This window comes from Abramis brama, assembly GCF_963993115.1.
Source record: "Abramis brama genome assembly, chromosome: 23".
NCBI lineage: Eukaryota > Metazoa > Chordata > Actinopteri > Cypriniformes > Leuciscidae > Abramis > Abramis brama.
The window spans coordinates 24,202,422-24,216,047 of record NC_139985.1 but is presented as its reverse complement, the minus strand read 5'-3'; positions in this window follow the sequence as shown (position 1 = coordinate 24,216,047).

Here is a 13,626-nt window from a genome sequence, read left to right as displayed (position 1 = left end):
CATCTCAGCCAGAGACATCATTCTGGAACAAACAGGCCACATACGCAGCCGATGCAACAGGAATGTTTACAACCAAAAAACAATGGATTGTATAAATCCAAGAATAAAGCTGAGAAGTTTTGATATTGACCCACTAAGAGCAATGAGCAACACCATTTCCTCTGGTCCTCTTCGTTTAGGAGTCACACTTGTCTCCTTCGCGGTCAAAAGTGACCGAAGCCTTAAAATGTGTGTGGATTTTTTTAAGGAAAACCAATGTAATATATTTTTGTTCAATAATATTTTTTGATTATTATTTAGAATTTTGAAAGGTTTCTATGGTACTATGTAATAATTATACCATTTTTATGAGCTATTTTGTCCATTAGAATTAATATTTTTATTATTTTTTTATTATTATTTTCAATAAATGCAACATTTCACATTAAAATAGAGTGCAGGCCTTTAACCCTTGTGTGGTCTTCATATTTTTGTTGTTATTCAGCCAGTGTTCGTGGGTCTGGTGGACCCGCTGCATTTTGGGTTTTTTAATTCAACATAATCAAACAATTTATGTTAAAATACTCAACAGATGTTTACTTCATCCCAAATAACAAGCAATATAAACAGCATATATGGTTAATATTTTCTCTTTACCTTTGTTAGATCACATTTAAGAATTGCAACCTTGTGCGGGAACGGCAGGGATAGAAACACAAAACTCACTCTTGCACTTACACTCTCTCACACTTACACACAATCTCTCTCTCACATGCACGCACACACTCACATACGCACACACACACACACACACACACACACTCACTCACTTGGATATGTGGTTTACGGGGACTCTCCATAGGCGTAATGGTTAATGTACAAACTGTATAATCTATCCCCCTACACTAACCCTACCTCTAAACCTACCAAACAGAAAACTTTTGGCCTTTTTTGAATTTCAAAAAACACCATTTAGTATGTTTTTTAAGCCGTTTGGTTTATGAGGACACAGGTGTACAGTGTGGTCATTGAAAATGTGTTCTGATATATGCTCTTCACAGAAAATGAGCCAAGGACAATGAGTCTGAGGTTGAAAAAATAATTAATTGTATCATTTTTCTTTTGATAAAACATGAAAACATCCAAGGGTTAAAATCCATTTTTTGAAATGAGAAAAGTGCTATCCAGTGGCGTTAAAAAAGTAAAAACGGGTGTAACCGCCTGTAGGCTGTACTGTAGCTCCCTAAATACATAGAGAGGCTTTTTGATTCCCACTGCTTTTTTAGACATGATTTCTCCATTTTTTTATTTTTTTTATTTAGATATATATACATATTTAGACATTCTAAAAGACTACTTTTTGTCAAGGTTTAGATATTTTTGTTAGATAAGTATCAGGTTTTGCATTATGATTACAATCAAACAATAACATTTGGTTATAAAGGGAACACAATGCAAGCATTTTTGTCACTCAGTATTTGATAATGAAAAAATCTAACAAAATAAGGGATGGATAGTGATAATACAAAACACTTTATACAGACATTTTGCAATTAATTGGTATTTTATTCAGTTTAATTCTGTAAATGGTAATAAAACTTAAGAAGGGAACAGCAATTATGATCTAACAGCAAAAACATAATAAAATAACAACAGCAAACAATCATTATCAAACTGTAGGTTAAAAAACAGGAATAAAAATGTAATAATAATAATAAATATTATTTTAACTATATACATACAAATTGTAATTATTTTATGCATTGTTGCATATGCAACAGATATCAGGAACACCTATTAGGCTCAAATAAGAGCAAACACAAGTATTATTTGTGTGTGTGTGTGTGTGTGTGTGTGTGTGTGTGTGTATTTTTGAGCTGCTCAGTGTAAATGCAGTTGATTTGCAGCTCTTTGTGGTGGTTTGTTTGTCTTCTGTTTTATGGGTAAATAAGTTCTTACAAATGTGACCTTGGTATTGCATGCTGATTTAAAAAAAATAAGGAAAAAGAATGCACATCCAAAGCATCTTCAACAGTTCTTTGTAAAATATAACAGCAATGTTTCGAATAATAAAGATCTTCGTCAGGTCTGTTTTTTTTTTTTTTTTTTTTTTTTTTCATAATTTTTTTTCACCTGGGATGTCTTACCTTAAAAAACATTACATATAAATAATTTGTATATAAGAAATATACAAATTATTTTAGCTCAGATATTTAAACAATGACATACAGCTCTTCTATGGACATATTTGAAATATCTGAATTAAAATGATATATGAGTAGCCAAAATATTTTTTTGTTAAATAAACAATAATGTTGCACGTACAGTAGCATTGTTTTTATTACATTTCACTCTTTTTACATAAATCCTCAGCCTAGCTTTGCTCAGATGACGTGGTCTTTGTGTCATGAAGGCCTGGATCAGCGTGGACTAAACGAACAAGCTGCTGCGCACAGCCTTCGTTTTATCAACGTCATACATCTGCATGGACAGCGTGTATTCCAGACAATGAGCACAAACAACTTTTCTTCCAGATGTTGTCTTATAATCAGTACTGACATACAAAAGAGTCATGAAACAGTCCGTTAAGTGCTTTGTGTTACTAAACTTTGGAACAAAGAACTAGCAGTGATGTAGCCTATACAGCGCACAGAAAACTGCAGTATAACAATGCATTTACAGTTAAGGAAAACTGCAGCTACCTTAGAAAGCAAAAAAGTTTAAATATATTAAGAGGAATGTTAAAAAAATACTGAAAAAAATCCAACACAAACACAAAATGAAAATGATAAATAATTATATATATATATAAATTTAATCTCGTTCTTATAAAACCATATTCTACATCACTACCAAAACTTAACAACTACCTTACAAACTAATAATAAGCAGTAATTAGGAGTTAACTGAGGCAGAAGTCGTAGTTAATAGTTAGTTAATAGAGAGAATTGGACCCTAAACTAAAGTGTGACCTAAACTCACACCATTGGTTGAATCCTTGTTGCTATGCTGAGTTGGCCTATAACAAATAGAGCAATGTTTTGAGCAAAGTGCCACAAGTGTTTGCTCTGATATTGAAATAAACCTACAAATGGCCAACTTATTGTAGACACAATAAACTGGGATAGAAGAAAGTATTTTAACACTGAAAAAAAATCACATTTAAGCAGAAAAGTGCTGAAAAAATGACTTGTTCCCTGCATAAACTCATAACTTCTGTACCATGTGCTTCTAATTGAGTCATAGAGACCTATGACATAAAGTTCAGTACAGAGGCATGAGTCAGAGTACAGAGTCAGGGGCATGTCCTGACTAACAACAAATCTGGTTCACAAAGTGGGTTCAGTCAATAAAGCTGTACAGAGATACTGGAGTGGGAGGCTTTTGTAATCATCCAAGGCTGCATGGAGAAGAAATGGGATGAGGGTCAGCAAACAGATGGATCCTGCATAATTACATCTGATTAGATTCATGAAATACATTGAATATATACTGAAATTGGTGTCTAGACTATCTGAAACACACTTCTTAGCCAGAAAACTTGGAGGTGGTTCACTGCCAATGGCATGAGCTTGAGATGTCTGGTCCATGCTGCGGCTTGTTCGGGTGCAGAACTTCCCACTTAGAGAAGATGAGCAATCTGACTGACAATGTAAAGACATTAACCACGGTTTGTATCTTTTCCTATGTGGTGTTTAGGGGCAGAGATATCTGACATTAGGGTTAGGGACCCTTGGCTCACTGGACACACGTGCATCTGTCTACATTTTTGTACCTATACATACAATACACTGCAGATTCCTACTGAAATGAACACTAGAGGCACTAAAATTCCTTTATTTATTTATTTTCTTTTACACAAATTATGATTATGGGGACAGACTATCGATTAATGAAGACTTATTTTCTTGTGTGTTCTTGCACAATACTATGAACTTTAAACGCTTTTACCATAGCAAATTTTGACATTAGCACATAACCAGCTCCAAATGTATGGATTTTCCAACAGTTCATCTTTTGAGTAGCTCTCCAGGTACAGCATTGTACATGCGATGAGGACACATGGTTGCTTCAACAAATGCATTTTTATCTCATGTTTGCTTTAGTTAATTACATCAGTTAGGTTTAGAGTATGAGTTTAGTGTAGTTGGTTATTTTCAATTGCGATACAACATCAGCCTTTTAGCGCCACTCACCAGATATTTCAATTCCCAACTGCTGAATAAAACTGAAAACGCTTCTAGCGTCACTGGCCATTTCACTTTGAATGTCACAAAACATGCAAGAATCAACGTAATATAAAAAAATGTCACCACAGGCACATAACTTAAAAATGTAAGTTATTTAGCAGCTCTCTGGAATTCTCGGTTTTGATTTGTCCAACACAGCATTCAGAGGAAAGATATTACTAAATCTTCATCATCGCCTGTGTCAACACTATACCAGGTTGCTCACCCGGGTTACTGAACCTGGCTCTACTCTCTTGTATCACATCATGAGTTGCATCCCAGTTTGTGAACTCATGCTCTTCTATGAAAAGTGTGAGTGCATTCAAATACCCAGATGATGCACATAATTAACTGAAAAAAGTGGAATGTTGGACACTTAATGCACTCAACTGTTGCATCTTTAAAACTGGAAGGGCTATCTGAATACGATGTTAGATGACAAAATTACCTTTTCAAATTCATACACTACAGACAACTGAGTACATAGTGCATAGAATAAGTGCATAGTGTACACTAAAAAAGATTAGGTATATGTTGTAAATACACCAGTATTTATTGCTGAAAGCAAAAAAGTCCATTTCTGATCTCCCTTCCAAAAAAAGTCATGCATTCTGGTGGAATAAGTTGTTTTGCAACAATATATAGGCTATCAATCATAAAACTTCATTATATTATAGTAGATTAGTAGTAGAGGTTCTTGAGATGAACTTGCTGGATAATTGCTATTGAAGGGCTTGGGACTGAGCACGTTCACCAGCTGGACCAGCACAAACCAGCATAATGCAGCACATGTGTTGAGCAGCAGCCGAACCTGAGGCTGTTCGTTCAGACTCTGAGTGAAACAGAGATGTAGGCTAATCCATTTAGAGGCTCAGAGATCTGCTGTGTCACGCTGACACGTAACCAGTGCGCAAGGGATAAAAAATGTACATAAACAAGGGTGTTCTTGTAGTGTTCCTGGCAGGATGCATGTTGCTGTGTCACGTCTTCATCTACAGAATTTTTTCCAATTACAAAACCTTTCTTTCTCCTGCATAATGTGTTATGCTTGTTATGCTTCTTTATGCATTACAATCAGACATACAATTTCAAGCACTTTTTACAATTTAAAGTTTTTTAAGAGACCTTTTCTGGTCACAAGAGCTTGTTTGCATGATGGATAAATATGAAGGTTGACATTCATCCTTACTGAGTGTGTCAACTGATCAAACAACTTCTTTGTGAATCAGCGTTAGATGTTATGTTTAAGTAAAATAATCCAGGTCTAAAAACATTGTTCAAAATGGAGGAATATGTTCTTTAAGATGTTTTTAATGAATCATGGAAAATGGACATGTAGCAAAATAAAAGGTTTATTGAACAGCAGCTTGAGTCTATTTCTTCCTTGCATCTCTGTTTACTGTACACTCAACAGAGGGCAGAAGCCAGCAGATACTGCTCACTCTGAACATGAACAGAACTTATTGTATAATAGGTGTTATAAGTATAATATAAGATCATGTTTAATAGCATGAAGATTCTCCATGAGTTCAAAATGACCCGAGGGAAGGATGAAGGATCATAGTATTTTCTCAAAACCATTGATGTGGGGTAAAGTGTGTCAGATGCTAATAGTGATAGTGAGCTTTATAGTGAAATTTATAAACTTGTTAAGGCCAAAAGTGAGTCCTATCAAAGACAAGTACATCTTTTGAAGAATGATTATAGATTCCCAAGACGTTAAAAAAAATCTATATTTTATTGCAGCATTAGGGAATGTGGAATTATAATGTCGTAGACTTATTTTATTTCTGTTTCTGAAAGTGAATATATATATATATATATATATATATAGAATATATATATCCTATATAATTAAACAAGTTTTTTGCATTATAATGTTCTAAATATTAAACATTTCTTTAGTTGATATATATTAAATATCATCTTGAAATATATATTAGGCACTGTGAAAAAAAAGGTAAATTATAAGGTTAATCGGGGTGAAGGGGAGTAGGGGAGGACAGTCTAGTACACAAGCCTGTTTAATATCGCTGAAAGAACTCCACCTTGTGGTGACTGTGAGAATAAACATCACACATAACAAATGCTGCACTGTGGAATTAAAGTTTTTATAGCTGTTTTGTCTGCAGTCACCATTAGAGTTAAGAATTTTTATTTGTCTGTGAGCTTACCTTACCATTCAGTGAAATATTAGAGTACATTTTTGGTTGCACTGAGTCACAGGGAGAAAACAAAATTCAGAATCAAGGACCAGAACTATTCGTTTTACAATCTCTGATAGATCATATTAAAGCATTTTAGTGCCCATTTGATCCCATTAGACCACGATTAGTTAATGTTACTTGGTGTTGTCAGCATGATTTCCCTTACGAAAAAGAAGTTTATTCAAGTGTGCTATTAGTATACTTCTTTTAAACTAAAAATAAGAAAGTATACTTTCAGTCTACTTTTTATGTACTTCTCAGAAATATACTTTATGTACTTCTCAGAAATATACTTCAAATTCCACTTAAGTATACTTGACTTATACTGACAGAAACGTCTAAGTATATTTGGCCTATACTTGTTGATCGAGATATACTTAAAAGTATAATTAAGTATTCTAAGTATTCTTTGCTTGTACTTGTGTTTACTATTTTGATTGAGTAGCTTATTAAATACTTTTTTAAAAACATAATATTACACACCGTCTTATAAACTAACATGTTCAGCTTTATATAGTAACAAACTTTCGGGTGGAATAGCTTAATATAGAGTAAATAAAATAAGCATGGAAAATAAGTTTATTCAGGGTTCTATACTTCTTTTCAACTAAAAAGAAGAAAACATACTTTCAGTCTACATTTTATATACTTCTCAAAAATATACTTAATTACACTTACAGTAAGTGTACTTGGCCTATACTTGTACTCAATCTTTTGATCGAGATATACTTAAAAGTTTAATAATTCAAAGTATACTTGGCTTGTAGTTGTGTTAACTCTTTTGATTGAGTAGCCTATTAAATATACTTTTTTTGTACATCGTTTTTCATATACAGTCTTATGAAACTTTGTTTGAAAATATTGATTAAAATATTGATATAAAACAGATATGTTTCTAATTCTGCGTATCTGAATTTTTTACTTTAATTCAACTTTTCCCCACCATTGACTGAATTTTCCAGCTATCCATGTTTTCACTGTTATACGGTAGGGGGCGCTATGACACATCTTCTAGTACAGAATCTCCGGATCAAAACACAGGAGAAGAAGAAGAAGCTGAAACAAGTGATAGAAGATTGCTCACTCAAATGTAAAATAATGTGATCATCAAACATTAAACAGCTTGTAAATCAAAACTGCTTAATGTTTCTAAATGAAGCGTAAACGACTGAAGCTGTGGGGGTGTCGGACTCGATTTACTCCATCTGCGTTTGATCATCGTTCTGAATCTGATCAAGGCGTAGTCTTTGACAAAAATGTGATTTTCTCAACTATTTTGTTTAAAATGTTGCCTTTCTTTATGAAACTTACCGACATTCAAGTGTTGATAAAAGGTTTTTAAAATAAGAGTTAAAGGTATTTTTCAAGTATAAAAAATAACATTTGAACATAGTAGTATAGGCCTACTGCAAGTGCAAAAAATGTATATAAATAGTAAACTATAAGTATAATGTTAAGTTCACTTAAAAGAAAACTTGTAGTATAAAACTACTAAACAAGTAGTTTACTGTGACTACACTAAAATAAAACTTTCTAATATACTTGCGGTATAAAACTACTAAACTAGTAGTTTACTGAGAGTACACTAAAAGAGCAAAAATAATATATAAATGGTAAACTATAAGTATGATGTTAAGTTCACTTAAAGAAAACGCCTCGGTTACGACTGTAACCTCGGTTCCCTGAAGAGGGAACGAGCGTTGCGTCGAGTTTGACGCTATGGGAACGCTTTGCGTGATGACGTCTTGAAGCACATGTAAAATCAGTCCAATGGTGTGGCGGAACGTCAGAGGCGGGTGACGTCACGTACCAGGAAGCTATAAAAGCCGGCCCGAAACAGAAAACGAAAGCTTCGTAAAGTCTGAAGTCGTGTTGACAGGCATGAAGGAGATATGGCAAGGTGACGCAACGCTCGTTCCCTCTTCAGGGAACCGAGGTTACAGTCGTAACCGAGGCGTTCCCTTTCAAGGGAACTCGCGTTGCGTCGAGTTTGACGCTATGGGAACGTCTATACCAACGCCTCCATAGCTACAAATGTCTGTCCTGTGTGAAATCTGGTGAGCAGCACTAGGAAGACAAAACATGAGACCCTGGAGCAGAGTCTAGATCCAGAGAGTAGAACCTGACGAAAGTGTGCGGTGAGGACCAGCCTGCCGCATCACAAACGTCCTGTAACGAAACTCCTGATATAAGGGCCTTAGAGGCCGCCATACTCCTCGTAGAGTGCGACCGGACAGCCAAAGGAGAAGGCTGTCCAGCCGCCTCATAAGCAAGTGAGATAGTCTCAACCACCCACTGCTCATCCTTTGCTTAGACACTGGACCTCCCTTATTAGGGGAGCAAATGTCACTTTTACGCCACAGGGCAGCTCTGTGGACATACGCGTCTAACGCCCGAACAGGGCAAAGCAAATTATTAGCCTCCTGGTCCGATTTCGAAAGGGAGGAGGACCTCCAAGTGCCACGAGGGAAACGAGATACCAAAGGGGTCTTTCCCCACAGACATTCCACCCAAAGGAATGTGGTAAGCACCTAAGGCCGCCACATAAACCTTTAAGGTGGAGGGGTCAGACCTGCAGTGAACCAGTCCTGCAGGAACTCCAGAACTGTACCAATTGGGCAGTTGACTGGATCCAACCGACGGTCACTACATGAAGAGGTGAATACTCTCCAGTTCAGGGCATAAAGTTTCCTCGTGGAGGGAGCTCTGGACTGTAGAATGGTCTCAACAACCTCAGTTGAGAGACCTGACTCTATGAGCTGGGCCCCCTCAGAGGCCAAGCCCACAGGTTCCACAGTTCTGGGCGGGGGTGAAATATCGAGCCCTCCGCCTGGGACAGAAGGTCCCTCCTGACGGGTAGCTCCAGAGGAGGCCCGTCGAGGAGCGACACAAGATCGGGAAACCATACTCTGCCCGGCCAGCGCGGGGCTATAAGAAGCAGGCAAACCCGGTCCCTGCGAACTCTCTCCAGAACTCCCGGGAGCAGAGCAACTGGGGGAAAAGCGTACAGACGTAGCCTCGGCCACGTCTGCACCATAGCATCCAGTCCAAAGGAGCTGGATGCGTGAGGGAGAACCAAAGTGGACAGTGAGACGTCTCTCGAGACGCAAACAGACCCACTTATAATTTCCATATCAGCTCCACCACCTCGGGGGTGGAGCCACCATTCCCCGGGCCTCGGCCCCTGTCTCGACAGAGTGTCTGCTCCTATATTCTGGACCCCGGGGATGTAGGCTGCCTTGAGTGACAGCAACTTCCCCTGGGACCACAAGAGGATATGGCGTGCCAGCGCAAACCCCCTTGATATAGGCGACTACCGACGTGTTGTCCGTATGTACTACACATGGTGTCCCCTGAGACCTGTGATAAAGCTCCTCAGAGCCCGGAAGACAGCTAACATCTCTAGGCTATAGAATGCCAGGAACGATGATGGTCTTCCCACAGACCTTGAGATGAGCGACCCACAGGATCGCTCCCCAACCCGTGAGGGAAGCATCCGTCGTTAGCAGTTTGCGACGACAAGGAGCTCCCAGCACTGGGCCCTGGGACAGGAACCAAGGTTTCTTCCACATAACCAAGGCACGTAGGCATCACCGCGTGACCTTGATTGTGCGAAATGGGTTGCCCCTCGGGGAAAAACCCTCTGGTCCTGAGCCACCACTGCAGGGGCCTCATGTGCAGCAGTCCAAAAGGTATCCCGTTGGAAGCTGCTGCCATGAGACCCAACAGTCTCTGGAACTGTTTGACAGTGAGTAGCTGGCCTAGCTTTACACTTCTCACAGCTGCCAGGATCGAAGCGTGGCGATGACAGGCGCGCCTGCATCGACACTGAATCCCAAACCACGCCTAAAAAAGTGGTCCTCTAAAATAGAGAAGCACACTCTTCTTGGCGTTCAGCCGTAACCCCAACTCTTTCATATGGGCGAGAACAACATCTCGATGTTGAACCGCCATCTAATGCGACTGAGCTAAAATCAACCAATCGTCGATGTAGTTCGTGATGCGAATACCCCGGAGGCGCAGAGGCGCCAGAGCTGCATCCACGCATTTGGTGAAAGTGCGGGGTGATAAAGCCAGGCCGAATGGAAGAACTCGATATTGGTATGCTTTGCCCCCGAAAGCAAACCTCAGGAACTTCCAATGACACGGACGGATGGAAGTATGCGTCCTTGAGGTCTATCGTGACAAACCAGTCCTCGGACTAATCTGTGGCACGATTGTCTCAATGTTAACATTTCGAACTTGAGCTGCATGACAACTCGAAGACCTAAAATGGGACGCAATCCCCCGTCCTACTTTGGAACTATGAAGTACCGGCTGTAAAACCCGGTTTCCCTGTTGGAGGGAGGTACATATTCTATGGCCCCTTTCTCTAACAGAGTGTTTACTTCCTGTTCCATAACCAGAACCTGCTCGGGGCCCACCATTGTGGGCAGGACCCCCATAAACCGCGGTGGGCGTTACTAGAATTGTATCTAATACCCTTTTTCCACGGTCTGCAGGACCCAACGAGAAACATTTGACAGTAGCTTCCACGCTGTCAAAGATTCTACTAGAGGTACCAGTCTCTCGAGACTGGTTTCTGGATTTTGTTGCTGTTGAGTAGTCGGTTCGTCGCCCTGTAACGGCGCACCGGCAGGGAACGACCAAACAGACTGCTCTAGCACCCTCCTCAGAGGGGGCGGGCATCCCGAGGCCACTACGTTTCCGGGTGGACCTTGAGATATGTGCTCGCCGGAGACCGCTGCGCCCTGTAACACCGGAGGCGGCAGGGTTGGCAGAACGGTCCCCTGAGGGCACCGAAGAGAGACGGCACCGTATTTTTCTCCTGCTGTTGAGCAGTCGGTTCGTCGCCCTGTAACGGCGCACCGGCAGGGAACGACCAAACAGACTGCTCTAGCACCCTCCTCAGAGGGGGCGGGCATCCCGAGGCCACTACGTTTCCGGGTGGACCTTGAGATATGTGCTCGCCGGAGACCGCTGCGCCCTGTAACGCCGGAGGCGGCAGGGTTGGCAGAACGGTCCCCTGAGGGCACCGAAGAGAGACGGGCACCGTGAAAAGAGGTGTTAACCGCTCTGCTTCGGGGGGACTACCCTCATTTGTCCTGAGCCCTCAGACATCAGGACTTTTTCCCAGCAGCCTTCTTGGCGGTAATAACGGTCCGCAGATCCGTTTTACCCCTCGAAGACTGCTGGGTTTGAGAGCGCCCTCCGTGTCCCCGAGATTTTTGTGGGGGAGCACGGGAGGAAACGCTCTGTTTCTGAGTGGCGCGGTGCACAACGCTCTTTTTAGAGGAGTGAGGCTGCTCCCGCTCAGCAGCCTCATAGAAAGAACGGCGGGGGAGAAGTTTCTGAAGTGCAGCTGCCTGTTTTGAAGCTTCTTGTGACTTCGCTACAGCACTATTAACTGCGTCTCCAAATAACCCTTGCGTAGATACTGGTGCATCTAAAAGAACATGTTTTTCTTTGTCCTTTATGTCACTTAAGTTAAGCCACAGATGCCTCTCAGTGGCCACCAGGGCTGCCATAGAGCGGCCGATGGATTTAGCCGTCTCCTTGGTGGCCCTGAGAGACAAATCCGTGGCTCTACGCAGTTCAGACACCGTATCAGCACTAATACCCCCGCCCTCCTCAAAATCACCCAATAACTCAGCCTGGTAAGCCTGCATTATGGACATTGTATGTAAACACGCTGCAGCTTGACCGGCGGCGGCATAAGCTTTATGAACCAGGGAAGAAGTAACTTTTACTGGCTTGGATGGAAGTGCAGGAGCCTTCAGAGAAAATGCCGTTGCTGGAGAGAGATAGCTCGCGAGCGTCTCTTCCACCTTCGGCATCTCCCCATAACCATGCTCTTTATAATTGTGAATGGATGAATAGTGTGATGTTTGTGCAGTATACACTCGATATGACACTGGTTTCGCCCACGATCTCGACACCTCGGTGTGGAGATCGGGGAAAAACGGCAGGCTCCTGCGCTGGGGCTGCGCACGAGATGGCAGGAAGCGTTCGTCGAGCTTACTTTTCGAACGAACGTCCTGCCTATCTTCTGGCCACTCAATAGACAGTCTGTCAACAGCTCTAGTAATGACATCGAGCAGTTCCTCAAACGCATGAGACTGAGGTGGCGAATCCTCAGACTCAGCTACAATACTCACAACATCCAACTCCTCAGAGCTGGATAGTTGCAGTACTGGTACCTCTATCGGGGGGGAAGAAACCGCAGCGCGTGCTTCCACACCCTGATAAGAGGCACTGGATCTATCAGACGGATGCTGAGATAAGGCAGAGCCCGTCTCAACATCCACTGATAAATCCATCTGTGAACCCCAGGTCTGAGATCGACGCCGTGCCTCGGCAGCGGCGGGACCCGAGCCCTGGGGAGCGTGGTCGGGATTGAACCGAGCCAAGCGGGATCGGAGCGTACGCAATGGAAGCGCACAGCAATGCACACAGTCACCACCCTCGAGTGCTGACTGGGCATGCTCCTCTCCCAAACAAACAACACAAAGAGTGTGTGTGTCACCTCCCGTTAAATAACGCGGGCAGGGATGGACACACACTCTAAACTGCTGCTCGCTCGCCATACTGAATATATATATATATGATATAGACAGACAACACCAAATATACAGACAGATTTCACACAGAGCGCAACTGAAGACTCAGAAAGCTTTCGTTTTCTGTTTCGGGCCGGCTTTTATAGCTTCCTGGTACGTGACGTCACCCGCCTCTGACGTTCCGCCACACCATTGGACTGATTTTACATGTGCTTCAAGACGTCATCACGCAAAGCGTTCCCATAGCGTCAAACTCGACGCAACGCGAGTTCCCTTGAAAGGGAACTTGTAGAATAAAACTACTAAACTAGTAGTTTACTGAGAGTATACTTCAAAGTTGCTACAAGTATTAAAATAGTAAACTACTAGTATACTCATAAGTTCACTTGCAGTACAAATGAGAAACATAATTATGAACTAGTTGTGCACTTAAAGTTTACTACTGTTACACTTATAGTACACTTAAACATATACTTTTATATACTTCAAGTGGGCCAATTTAGTCCCAAAGGGGTATTAAAATAGTACACTTACAAGTTTACTACTATACATATTGACATTAGTATACTTACTACATAAAGTATACTTAAAAATATACTTGAACATTACTCAAGTATACTTCATAAAATGAACTTGAAGTATACTTTTTTT